The following is a 13,187-nucleotide window of genomic DNA, read 5'->3' as shown; positions in this document are numbered from 1 at the left end:
GGGAAAAAAGCCAGAGTAGGCAAAAAACCCCTTGGACCGGTAAGTATCCTGATGGCCGCTGGACGTGTATGCAGATGAATGATGGGAGAAGGCAGCAACCGGAACCAGGTGGAATTATAATGCAGCGAAAAACGCCAAAAGGTAAAGAAAACAAAGTAAAGGCAAAGAGCTGGAACTAAGGAATGGAGGTAGAGAGGAAACGAAAGACTGGGACCGGAGTAGGACCGGTAATAAGGACGGAAAGAGTAAGAGTAAAAATGCTCGAGGAGCAAAAGGTAAACAGCGTGTAGCAAGACCGCGGCAGCAAGGAAAAGCAGCTGACCGAGGAAGGTTGCAACGCGCTGTGCTCAGGGAGAGGAGTGGTTAAATAGCGCTACGGCGGAGAAGACTAGACCGCATAGAGAGAACGTAGCGTCAGCGTGACGGGAATCAGGAAGTCCCTAAGCGGCAGCGGGGCCAAAGACGCCAGGTGCGGAGGCGGCGCATGACACTTGGCCTATGTCCCTCCCCAGTTTCGGAGGTTAAGAACTTGGGAGTAATTATTTCTGCCTCCCTATCAATGGAGAAACAAGTTGGGGCCATTTGCAAAACAGGATTCTTTCAGCTTCCGGTCCTTCGCAAGGTTTTGCCACTTCTTCCTGTCCGACTTAGGCCGTTAGTTACAGCTTCCTTAGTTTTAAGTCGGCTGGACTATTTCAACTCTCTTTTCCTAGCCCAACCTCTGTATCTTCTCCATCGTTTACAACTCCTTCAGAACTTTGCTGCTCGTATCTGTACTGGTACTCCATATGGTACCCACATTCCAGCTGTCCTTCGCTCTCTGCATTGGCTCTAGGTCCTTCAGCGGGTCAGATTCAAATCTATGGTGATAGTGCATCAGGCTTTTTACAGCTCCGGTGCAGAGTATCTCCAGGAGAAGTTCTGCCCTTATGTGCCCGCTCGCGAATTGCGATCTAATGGCACTTGTCTGCTGGTGATTTCCCGCTATCAGCATGAACGAGTGGGTGGCTGCTCCTTTTCTGTGGCGGCAGGGAAGTTGTGGAACTCCCTGCCTGCTTCCCTGAGGGCCACAGAGAATCTTGTTTCCTTTTGTCGGCTGTTAAAAACATAACTGTTTTAAATTGTCTTCTCTCCTCTCAGGCTAGTACAATCCTTTTACATTCTGGTTTCCTCCTAGCACCAAGATGCTTCGGTGGGCGCTTTATAAAACTCATTAACATAACATAACTAAAAACAAAGAAAAAGGAATGGATTACAACTTGAGGAGAAAAGAAGCGATACAGTGTATCGCCCTGCCTCTTGAAGTTTATTAAAAAAATTGCGATTGTAATTTGAGATTTCAAACTAATTGCATAATGCGATTCTACGTTCTAAAACACGGGTTATGGACATATGTAAGTTATGACCACACTCCTGTAAAAGCACTCAATAGTAAATCTACAGGGTTACCAGTATTCCCTAGGTAAACCTTATAGTGCCTTTATCTGAGAGTCTGAATTATCCAATTGTACACCCCCTCATCTGAGGCGCAATAATATTCATGTCCGCCTGCAAAGAAAAATGATTGACAAGATAAGAATTTGAATCAAGAATACAAACTCTATGGCATGTAGGAGTCCAGAATTTCTCTGCAGGTGATGTAACACGGGCATTGGCAGGCTATGGACCTTTCTTGAACCACACTCCCGCACACACTCCCGTGGCAATTACTTGACAATCAACTGAGAAACCTGAGGCTAGTCTCCCGAGCGGACCTTAAGAGTCCCTTATTCAGGTGGTCAGGGAAGGGCTAGCGCTCTCAGATCCCAACTCTGGGGGCGGACGAGAGAGTCAGGATCACCTGGATGGGGGAACCCGGGTTGTGCTCAGGGAAATGCCCCAGGTGAGACTCAGTACTATACCACGGACAAAGTCCCGGAGGCCTTTGTAGGTTGTTCCAAGTCTGCCTCTCTTCCATCCAAAGAATTTACCTTACCCAAATCTAATGAATGGTCCATGTTTTCTCCTCCTCTGCGCTATACACTCCTCTTTAGAATAGTTAAAGAAAAAAGCATAAATCACTGTAAATGTATGTGCCTTAGAGCAGTAAATGTTTTATTGCCATTGATGCCAGTATCAACACATTTATCTCTTCACAGGTATTGGAAAGACCGAACATAAACAATTAATCTCTTCACAGGTATTGCAATATTCAAACATAAACAGCATTGATGTCACTTCATGTCTAAATATAATGTAGAGATTCCCAATACACAAATTACCAACATGTGTTTCGACCCTCTGGGTCCTCGTCAGGGCATACTCTAACTATTCAACTCTTGGGTCTAATTCATGCACTGTCCATGTAATCCTTAAGATAAATATCTTCTTGTTATCAATCATTATGTACACAAAAGATAACTGTTGGGGGGAAAAAGGGGAAGGTATCTAAAGTCTGTTAGAATTCCATTGATATGATCTTGGATCATGACATTTTCTGGTAAGTTGTTTAACTACCCAGAAACTGTAGTCTCTAAACCCCAAACTTTGTTTGAACGGATTCCTAAATGGTCCTCATTTTACTGTGAAAACAACATCAGACGGATGTACAAAGGAGCTCCCATGCACCCTGTGATTTCTAAGATAGCCCGTTTCAAATCCTGCTTTGTTGTAAAAGTCACAATGATGCATATTGAGTGAACTGAAATATATTACCTGTGCCTCTAATATTAGTTGTTCGCTATGTGGGACTGGTCAACCCAATCAATTTATGGCAATGTTACTGCTTGTTGTTAACTTCCTCATTCTGGACGTTTCCCTGTCATGTAATTGAGATAGCACAGCACTGTTACATTTCCTGAATTAAAACTGTTTGCACATTCTTGGTTGAAATATATGACCAATAGGCTTCTTACCTATTTTGAGGCTGGTCCGTGGTTCCGTGGTTCCCATGTTTGCAAGATTAACTTCACTAGTGGTTTTCCCTTGAGCCGTGCTTTCGTAGTATTGCTGCCAGAATCAGAAACTTTTGTAGTATGACGTGTTACATTCGTCCTGTTCACTGCTACAATATTAAAAGAATTGCTAGTTACAATGGCATGTCAAATTGTGATTTTGCGCTACTTAGTGTTCCATTCGATATTCTACTAAACTGCTAACTACACTTACCTGAGTTCTATTGGTGATTTGAAAACCAGCTACGTCCTCCGTGTAAATGCGAGATCCCTGAAACTGCTCCTGCAAGGGCCTGGTTGTTGTTTAAGCGCTCTATTTGTATGTTTTGCAATGTGCCATGTGACCAGTCACGTGACAGTGGGCCTCATTACACGGTAGGCGGTGAGCCATGGCGCTATTAGTAAAATACCGGCACCGCCTTGGCGGAAAGGGGATTTACCGCCCCATCCCAAGGTTGGAGGGGCGGTAAATCCCCCTTCCGCCATTGCCCTTCCCCATTCCCATTTCTGCCCCATAGGGCTCAATGGGAATGGGGAAGGCGCTAATTACGGCACCGCAATTTAGCGGTGCCGTAATTAGCTCCGAGGTCCCCTAGCTGGTTGGTATTTAACGCCTGCAAAAAGCAGGCGTTAAAACTCCAACCCGCTAAGGGACCTCGTAGTAAGGCGGCAGGGATTTACCGGTACCGGTATTTTACCGGTACCGGTAAATCCCTACCGCCTACCGTGTAATGAGGCCCAGTGTCTCCCGTCACTTTTAAATGACAGCTTATTTATGTCATTTAAAAGTGACACCTATCTGTATAAATGTGCTGTCATTGTTTACAGTACATGAAATCACTTTTTTGTTGCTAACATCGCCCTTTTACAACCATATTTTCTCGTATTGTGAATGACAACTAAAGTCATATGTCTGTTTCTGTTTTTATTATGATGCTTTATTCTGAATAAATGTTGTTTTAACAGCATCGTAACTTGTTAGTTTGATCATGAATGTCTAATGGAAATACACATTAGTCCCCTGCAGGTTGTTTTGCATTTCTTTCCTTTTTGAACTGTCTTTACTGTTGCCACCATGAGTTCCTTACCCAACGTTAACACCAAAAGAGGGGACTCTTGAATAGCGAATGGACCAACGTAGATCGTTCACCAAGTGGTTGCGTCACAGATGTAACACCACTCGTGATAGTTGTAGTTATTCCAGTTCACATATGACATTTATAACAAAAGTTTGAGGTTGGCTCCATAAGCATCGACAAGCAACAAACTCTTACTTGAAAGGGGGATATGAGGTGACACTCAGAAATTTGCTTAGTTCAAAAAGGCATGCAGGTGACCAGCAGTCCACTGAACACACTATTTGCACACGGCGCCACACTCCGCGCAGGCACAGTGTCTAAATGTAGGATGTTCCTCGCGATTGGTTGAAAGTGAAAACAGACTCTAAGTTTGAATAGTTGAACTGCAGCTCCAGATAGTGTCCTCTCACCACACCGACACTAAAAACACTGTTTCCATACCACGCAGGCGCAGTGTATAATTGCAAGATGTTCCTCCCGATTGGTTGAAAGTGAAAACAGACTTGAAACTTGAATAGTTGAACTGCAGCTCCAGATAGTGTCTTCTTGCCACACCAACACTAAACACACTGTTTGCACACCCCCTCCCCAATCTCGAAAATCACTAAGAAGAGGAGGCGACTAAGAAGAATAAAGATTACTCAAAACCACACTGAGAGACAGAAGACAGACTGCCCCATGTTAATACTGGACTGTCCCACTAACGGAGTCAGGCAAAGAGAGACAGACTCAGCCCAGAACTCACACCTGCAGCCTGTTAAAGAACCCCAGGTGTATAAAAGGTGGAGTTCCTGTCAGAACAGGGAGCAGCAGTTGGGAGAACTGAAGGGAGGCTGCGTGCAGCAGGGGACCCCTGCTCAATCCCAGACCCACTTGCTACTTGGGCCAAGGAAAAGCGAGACAGCAGAACACTGACTCAATCTGGCTGAAGGCTTACAGCCTGGAGGGAGAGCCAAAATGCAAGGAGAGCTGCTCGAAGCAGGCCAGATACAGGCCAGTGCTGCTTTCCCTAAGTGAATGTTGATCCCCAGGGAGAAAGAGGCGCAGGTGGCGAGATCCAGACCTGAGAGCCGCAAGTCAATTCCCGACAGCATCATGTGGCCGGTGAGTTTCTGAGTGAGGGGAAACCCAGCACACTTGTGACGCTGAAGCGGGAACTTGTCAGAAATCTATTAACCTTTCTTTTGAGCATGAAATCCACTATTTAACCATAGGGAAAGTTACATTATGGGACATGTAGTGAAAATACAATCCCGAAGATCTATAACTTGTGGACAGATGCTACAGAATAACAGAGTGGTCCGGCATAGTGAAAGTGCCCAATCGAAAGTCTATGTTTAAGACTGTGAGAAACTGAATGGAAGGGAAAGTGGAAGTGGTCCTGCGGAAGTCTGTAGCAAAAGCCACGCACACTCGAAAGGCTTCGACATCAGGAAACTGTCTGAGCCCTACTGAGGGAGACAGGAAGTATAATAAGCTTGGGGAAGGGAACCCCTGCAAGAGTTTTGTTTTTGCTTGAAAGGTCCAAGCCCGGCTGAGGGAGAACTACAGGAACTTTTAAATCCCTTGTCAAAGGTCCGAACCCGACTGAGGGACCTGTAAACGGGCATTGTGTTAAAAGGGTCCGAACATGACCGAGGGAGACCTACGTGAACTTTTGCTTTGAAAGGTTCGAGCCCGACTGAGGGAGACCTTTGTGAACCTTTGCTTTGAATGGGTCCGTGCCCGATTGAGGGAGACCCAGTATGAACTGTGAACCCGTGCCTTGAGAACTTTGAGATCCTAAAGAGAAGGAACTTTGTTTTATATGTAGCCACGAATTCTGCGAATGAGAGACTTTGTCCTGGAAAGAGACATTGTCGCGGAAGGCCCTGGCTTATGTCCCGAACTGCAACCTTGAGCCAAAGAAGCCAGAGAGTGTTCCAAAGCCCGAGTGTGCCTCCTTGTCCCATGCTGAAAATGTGGGGAAGGGAACCCACTGTTCAGTGTCATCCTGATACACACTTTTAATTTTTTTAACAACTTTATTTATTTCGGTATCTATGTATTACATGTGTCCACAAGACATTCCTCACTGCTAATATGCATGCAACTTGCTCTGTACCCACTCCCATCGGTCCCACCCGCCCCTCCTTTAGTTTGTGGTGCTTTGATGGGTAAGAGACCTATCAGGGCTTTGAGGGCCCAGAAAGTTCGCTACCAGGCGGGATTGAAATGTTAGGGCTGGAAAACGGGAGTGGTAGTCCAGTACTGGAGTCCAGCAGTCGGTGAAGTGGTGGAGGGCTCCTTCCTTTGCCGCTGTGACCTTCTCCGCTACTAGGATCTCCCAGACCTTTATCCACCAGAGGGCCAGCAGCTGACCCTCCCGGGTCTTCCACTCCCTTGCCACCGTGCTTTTGGCTGCTAACAAAAGATGTGTGAGTAGCTTGGCTGTTCGGCCGACTCTGGGATAGCAGTCCGGGCTCGCCACTCCAAGCAGGATGACCTTGGGGTCCATCGGGAGTCTGCGCTGAGTGATGTCCTCCGCAATCTGCAGGACCCCCCCTCCAGAAGGTTTGTACTGTCAGGCATTCCCACCACATGTGGAAAAAGGATCCAGGCGGACAGGCGAGTAGTACCAGCGGTGCAGGAGCTTCAGGGCGCATTCCTTGTTTGTAACGCCCCGGGATGTCGAGCTGATCCTGGACCATATCTTCGCCCAAGTCTGATCTTCTATGAGATGTCCCAAGTCCCTTTCCCATCCGGACATGTATGGCAGTCTGACTTCTAGCATGTCCTCCTGGAGGAGACGGTATAGTTTGGTGACCTGACCTCAGCCTGTGCTTTCTCCTGTAGCCTGCTCGGGAGGAAGGAGGTTCCGGGTAGCTCCCCGGCGGACCGCGGGCTGCGAGATCCAGTGTCGAAGTTGGAGGTATGTAAACCTCTCTCCTTCTGTCAGGTGAAAGCGGACTTTGCATTCCTCAAAGCTAAGTGGGTCGTTGGCTTTGTATATTTGGGAGAGGGTTCGAAGGCCTCCTTTGGTCCATCGATGGAAGCGGGCTGCTTCCATTCCTGGTTTAAAGTCAGGGTTCCAGATGACCAGGGAGAGCGGGCCCAGGGCCCTGGGTGTCAGGAACTGTGAATGGAAGATCTGGAATCGCTGGAGGCATTGAATTGCCTTGCGCGCATTCCAGTCCTCACCCAACATGACGGACGTTTCTTTAAATGCTGACTCCTCCCACTACCCGACGCGTTGTATCTGAATTTTCACCAGCTTCAGCGCTCCGGATTGTGTGTGGTTACGTCCGTATCTACTTCCCTTCCAGCCTTCCCTGTACCGTTTTGGCCCTCCTTTGGTCCCTTCTTTGTCCTACTTTCCTCTGCCTCCTCCCGTGTACTGCATCTCCAGCGTACACGTTGCTACTTCCTTTGCTTGCTGGTCACTATACTCACGGCTTCCACCTCCTTCCCGTGGCTAGCGATACACCGATCGTTCAGCCGGTTAACGTTTCTGCAACCTTTCTTCACTTACCATTCTCCGTGTTATTTTCCCTGTGTAGCTTCGCTAGCTCCTTTCTGGTTTCTGTCTTTTGTTTTTTCTATCTGATACGAGCGGCTTTAGAGTTTACGGCGCCTTTCACTTTTCTGCTCTTCAGCGCCTGCCGCCTCATACGCTTGCAGAATATTCTCTCGCTCTGTGGGCTTGTTTGCCTTTCTTTCTATCGTTTTGTTTTCTAATATACTCGGTGTTGTGTTTCCTTGTTGCCTTACTCCTTTCATCCTTTTACTGACCTCTTTTGGCTCTGCCTCTTTCTCCTTTCTTACATTTTCCTATCTTGTCCCAAGTCATTCAGGACATCATCGTGATACCCTGCTCGGTGTGGGATTTCCCATATTCCTTGTACTTTGGAATCCAGTTTATTCTCCATTGGAAATACAGAGCTGGGAACAGACTTTCACCCTTTGAACCCATCTGGGAACCAGGGTTTTTTCCGCCTTTGTGCTTTTTCCCTGGAATTAGGGCTGGCCCCCTGGGGGTCCCCGTGGACAGGGCTCCTTCTCTGCCAAGGGGGCCTCCGGAGGGGCCAGACCCTATTTACACGAACAGAAAGTCCGAACACCCAAGGACAAGACTCCTAAGAAGAAGAAGGACCGTAGGAAGACGGAAGCTGTTCCTAAGGAGTTCAGCTCAGAAGATTCAGGTGAGGAGGAGGGGGAGGAAGATCTGAAACCTGACAGTGGGTATCTTCCTCCTCCGACGGGCCCATGCCTCAAGAGTCACTTTGGTGGCTACTAGCATCTGCGGTCCCTGGCTTCGGCGTGGGCCCGGGGTATGTAGCAGGGAATGTAGATGTGGCTGACATCTGGATTGCTCTATGCGGGACCATTTTTGCGGGGCCTCCGGACTCATCCAGGCCGTTGCGTTTGCCAACTGGGCCGCCAAGAAGTAGTTCATCAGATTTGGGAGACCAAAGCCGCCCCATTTTGCGGCCCCTGTCATGACCCTCATAGATATCCTGGCCTGCGACCCCTCCACACAAACGTTGCTAGTTTCCCTTGTAGCTGTTCCAAGGCCCGCTTTCTAGGGGGAGGGGACCGGAAGAGTGGAGCACAGGTACAGCAGCCTGGGGAGAAGATTCATTTTGCACGCTGTGATCCGTCCTAATAGCGAGATCTCTTGATTGTCCCATCTTCGGGAAATTGACATTGTACAGTTGTTTGGGAATCTGCTGTGAGGCGGACACCCAGGTAAACTGTTGAGGAGGAGCTACATGTTAGCAGGCAGAGAGCCTGGAGGTCCGCTACGAGGGAAGCGCTCAGGTTGACGTTTAGTGCCTCTGATTTGGAGTAATTCACCTGGAATCCAGCCACCTCTTCGAACGTCTCTAGCGCAGTAAGGGTTGCTGGCATGGAGGATTGGCAGTTGGTAATGGAGATCAGCACATCATCGGCGTATATGGAGATCTTGAATTGTTCGCCGTTTAATTCTACACCAGTGATGTTCTCGTTAGCTCATGTGTGCTGGGCGAATGGCTCCATGACCATGGCAATGATTAGTGGGGATAGCGGACAGCCTTGTCTCGTCCCGCACGAAAGCTGGATCGGAGGGGAAGTCCTCTGATTTAGGCAGATTGATGTTCTCAGGGCTTTGTAGTTTGCTAGCACCATTTTCTGGAATATTGGGTCAATCTGAAATGCTTCCATGGTGAGGCGCATGAAGTTCCAGTCCACCCTGTCGAATGCTTTGGTGGTGTCCCAAGTCAAGACCGCCATGCCCTGACGTTCTTGGGTCGCAATTTCGATGGGATTTATTGCTCGGCGAATGTTGTCTGTGGTGCATCTTCCTCTAATGAACCCCGCCTGGTCCTGGTCTATGATAGATGGGAGAATTTGCCCCAACCTGTTGGCCAGAACCTTTGAGTATGTGTTGGCATCTACATTGAGCAAGGCTTTCGGTCTGTACGATGAGCAGTCCTTTGGGTCCTTGCTGGGTTTCAATAGCAGGATTGTGGTGGATTCTTGCATAGAGGGTGTGATGGAGCCCGATTCCCGAAAGGAGTTAAATAGCTCTGTCATTGGGTGCAGCAGCATGGGGCGAAAAAGTTTATAGAACTTTGGTGGGAAGCCGTCTGGGCCAGGGGCCCTGGGTTTCAGGTTTTTGATTACTTCCTCCACCTCCTCGGGTGTGATCGGGGCTTGCATGGCTGCTCTGTTTGCTTCTGAAATATGTGGGAGCCGGGCGTCTGCTATGTATTGCTCCTGGAGGGACTGTGGACGTGGGGCCGCAGTCAGGATGTTAGTTAGATGGGCAGCCACCACCTGCAATTGCGCCCGTCTCCATATACGATTTCCCCTTCGGGTCCTTTAACGCAGTGATATGGTTCCGTTGGCGGGTTTTGGCGAGTTTGTTCACCAGGTATTTGTTAGCTTTATTGCTGTGTGCGTAGTAGCTTTGTTTTGTCCGGATCAGGGTCTGGGCAGTGTCCTCGGCGTAGTGGGCCTCCAGCTTTGTGCGAGCAAGTCTGACCAACTTGGCGGCCCTGGGGGACCACCTCTTTTCTAGGGCTTTATCTGCCTCCCTCTTGTCCCTCTCCAGTTGGTTTCTGAGCATGGTACGCCTCCTCGTATAAGCTGTCGTCTGCGCTATTAGTTCCCCTCTAATTACGGCTTTCATGGCTTCCCACCTTGTAGCTGTAGAGGTGAGGTCGGGGGGGATTTTCTTTGAAGTAATTGTTGATCGCCTTGGCTATGGAGTCACGTGCCACCATATCATGTAGTGTTGGTTTATATAGGGACCATTTACGTCGTTCTGGGGGTTCCGGGTCGAAGATCCTTGCAGTGAGGAGGATTGGAGCGTGGTCTGAGAGTGCCCTTGTGCATATTTCTACATCGTCTGTGAACTGCAGGAGCTGAGGGCTGTCCAAAATGAGGTCAATTTGGGATGAAGAGCGGTGGACGTGGGAAAAGAAAGAGTAGTCTACATTGTCCGGGTGGAGAACCCTCCAGGTGTCCACCACGTCCAGTGTCTTGAACAGGTGGCAGAGGCCCAAAGCCAACTTGAAGTCCCTGCTGGATGGGGGGCCCGACCTGTCCAGTGAGGGGTTGGGAACCCCATTGAAGTCCCCGCCTAGGACCACCAGACCCTCGAGGAAGGGGAGTAGGGTGGTTTCCAGGGTATTATAGAAAGCCTCCTGGCCATCGTTCGGTGCATAGATAGCAATCAGCATGTGAAGCTGCCCGTAGAGGTCCCCCTTGACCACCACAAACCTGCCGTCTGGGCTGCGCAGGGTCTCCTTCTCTTTAAAGGGGACACCCCTCGCTAGCAAAACTGCAGTGCTGCCTTTTTTGTTGGGGCCAGCGGCCAGGAATTGTATTGGGAATGCTCGAGAACGTAGCCTAGTGAAGTCCTCTGTTACGAGGTGGGTCTCCTGAAGGAAACCCACTGAGGTCCGAAGATCCTGCAGGCAACGGAGGATGGACTTACGCTTTGTGGGAGAGTTCAGGCCTCTGACGTTTAGCGAGGTAAAGCAGAGTTTGGTGTGCGCTGGGGTTGAGGTCGGCGGGGTGTCACTAGGGTTCAGGTGAGTGGTGGGTGATCCTGCGCTCAGAGAGGAGTCTCAGGGGACCGCTGGCAGAGTGATTCAGCTGCAACCGAGTTTTAACTATAACCAATTTAGGGCCAAACAGGCCTTGGTAACCTTTGGGGCAGTGGGTGAACCCAGCCCGACCAGAAGAACAGAGACAACAAAGAATAACCAGACAGGCCCTGGTGGGCCTCGGGCCGAAGTGACTGTCCATCCACTCGGCAGGGGCATTGCGTGGGAAGCCCGGGAGCCTAGTGTGCAGGTTTTGGGCCGGAGAACTGAAGCTTAGTTACTGTTCGTGTGCTGCGGGAGTTTTCCCTCCCCTTGGAACTTTCATCCAGCGGCTGTGCTGGGGCTTTGGTGTTGAGCTGCAGTGTTTGGCTTTCAGAGAGGTGGTTGTGTCCTCCTCGGGTGTCGAGGACTCACATCCCATAATGCTGCCTGCTTCCTCCAGGGCATGGATAACCCTCGTTTGGCCCTCAAAAGTGAACTGCAGCGAGGCCGGGTAAAGCCAGCGGTATTTGATTTTCCGTACCTGCAGAAAGGCTGTTAGAGGTCGGAGGGCTCTCTGCCGTTGGACTGTAGGGGCGGATAGGTCCTGGAACAACTGTAAAGGCAGCTCCCTGGTACGTCAGGTCACCCTGCGAACGGCTTGCTGTCATAATCTCCTGTTTCTTCGAGAAGAAGTGAACTCTGGTGATCACTTCAGGGTTGGCCGCTGATAGGGAGTTCCTGCGGCTTCGTAGTCTATGAGTGCGATTGAGTAGCAAGAGTGACCTGTCACAATCCGGGAGAAGAGTCTGGAAGAGGTCTCTGATGTAGGCAGGGAGAGCTTGGTCTGGGACTGAAGTAGGGACCCCTTTGATACAGATGTTGTTTCTGCTGGCCCTGTTTTCCAAGTCCTCCTTTTTGCGTTGCGTGGTTTCTGCGTTATCCTCTAGGGATTGGATCTTCCGTTGCAGCTCTGCAATTAGGGTGGAGTGCTCCAGGACCTGATCTTCTGTGTCCCTGACCCTATGTTCCACCTCCTCGACACGTGTGTCCAGGGCGTCTATCTTGGACGTGACTTCTGTCATGCAGTTGTGAAATTCCGTTTTGATGTCGGCGAGGAGGCCTTGAATGTCTTCTTTTGTAGCCCATTGTCCTTGGGTCCTTGTGGGTGAAGAAGGCTGGGTCGGCGGAGGGTCCAGGGGTTGGGGTTTCTCCCTCAAGTGGAGCAGGTTGGCTATGTCTGCCGTCCTCGGGCCCTTCTGCCTAGACATTCTGGTGCCTGGGTCGCTGTCCGCTCGTGTGAGGGGAGGAAAGTTTCAGATTCCAGTTGCGGGCCCCTTTTTTCTGGATGGATGTGTGGGACCTTCTGGGGTGTCTTGGGGGGAGCCCGTCCAGACAGGCCTGTTCGACCTGCTGGATCCCTGTCCTTCTGGCCTTTCTATCAATGCAGCGGGGATGTGATTAGGATAGTGTTGGCGCCGTGCACTTCCGGCTCTCAGATGCAGTGTCTGTCTGGTGGGGTGGGAGGGGGCCCAAGATGATCCGCTGGACCCGGGGGAGCCGCTGTGGAGGGCGTTGAATGGGTCGGTGGAGGTTGAGGAGGGGGGCAGCCCAGGGCCTCTCTAGGCCGTTGTTCGGCAGCCCAGGGTTTCAGCTGCGTGGGACTGCCCCAGACCTGAAGATGCGGTGCTGCAGCGCTGCTGGGCTTGTGCCGGTAGGAGTGTGGGCCACCAGATCCTCTGCCCCCCACAAGGCCCGGGAGGCTCGTGCTGGTGGTGCGGGGGGGGGCGGGATCGTCCATGGTCTGCCGCAGAGAGTTGCTGAGTCCTCAGGTGGGTCGCTGGCAGGGCTCGTGTGCTGTCTCTCCTGCCCGCGAGACTCCCTGACGGGGTGGAGCGGGATGGAGCGAGTGCTGGGGCCGCTTATTTCCTGTCGGCCAGCAGCGCCCCATGGGCCCCCGGGGCGGGGCGGAAGGCAGGCACCCCCCCGATCCCCGGATCAGTCGCTTTGTGGGCCCACAGCTCACTTGAGGTGTGCCGGCAGGGCCCCTCACACGGGGGGGGGGCAGCCAAGGCTGGGCTGGTGCCATGGGGGCCTCCTGCCCCTCCGCGTTCCCTGCT

At 50.6% G+C, this 13,187-nt stretch overlaps 1 protein-coding gene across 5 annotated transcripts in view; it reads right to left on the bottom strand.

Annotated features, from left to right (window-relative positions):
• Positions 1–13,187, bottom strand: part of PRPSAP1 (phosphoribosyl pyrophosphate synthetase associated protein 1) — a 747,041-nt gene that overhangs the window by 521,492 nt on the left and 212,362 nt on the right. The window contains exon 1 of one of the 5 annotated variants that reach the window (XM_069654691.1): positions 2,695–2,792. The exons of the other annotated variants lie outside the window; for them this stretch is intronic. The gene's annotated coding sequence lies outside the window, so the exon portion shown is untranslated. Of the gene's footprint in view, positions 1–2,694; positions 2,793–13,187 lie in introns of those variants that run through there. 5 annotated transcript variants of the gene reach the window in all.

Source organism: Ambystoma mexicanum, chromosome 3q (genome assembly GCF_040938575.1).
Source record: "Ambystoma mexicanum isolate Mex_15411 chromosome 3q, UKY_AmexF1_1, whole genome shotgun sequence".
Taxonomy (NCBI): Eukaryota; Metazoa; Chordata; class Amphibia; order Caudata; family Ambystomatidae; genus Ambystoma; species Ambystoma mexicanum.
This window is presented reverse-complemented; position numbering and strand designations above follow the sequence as displayed.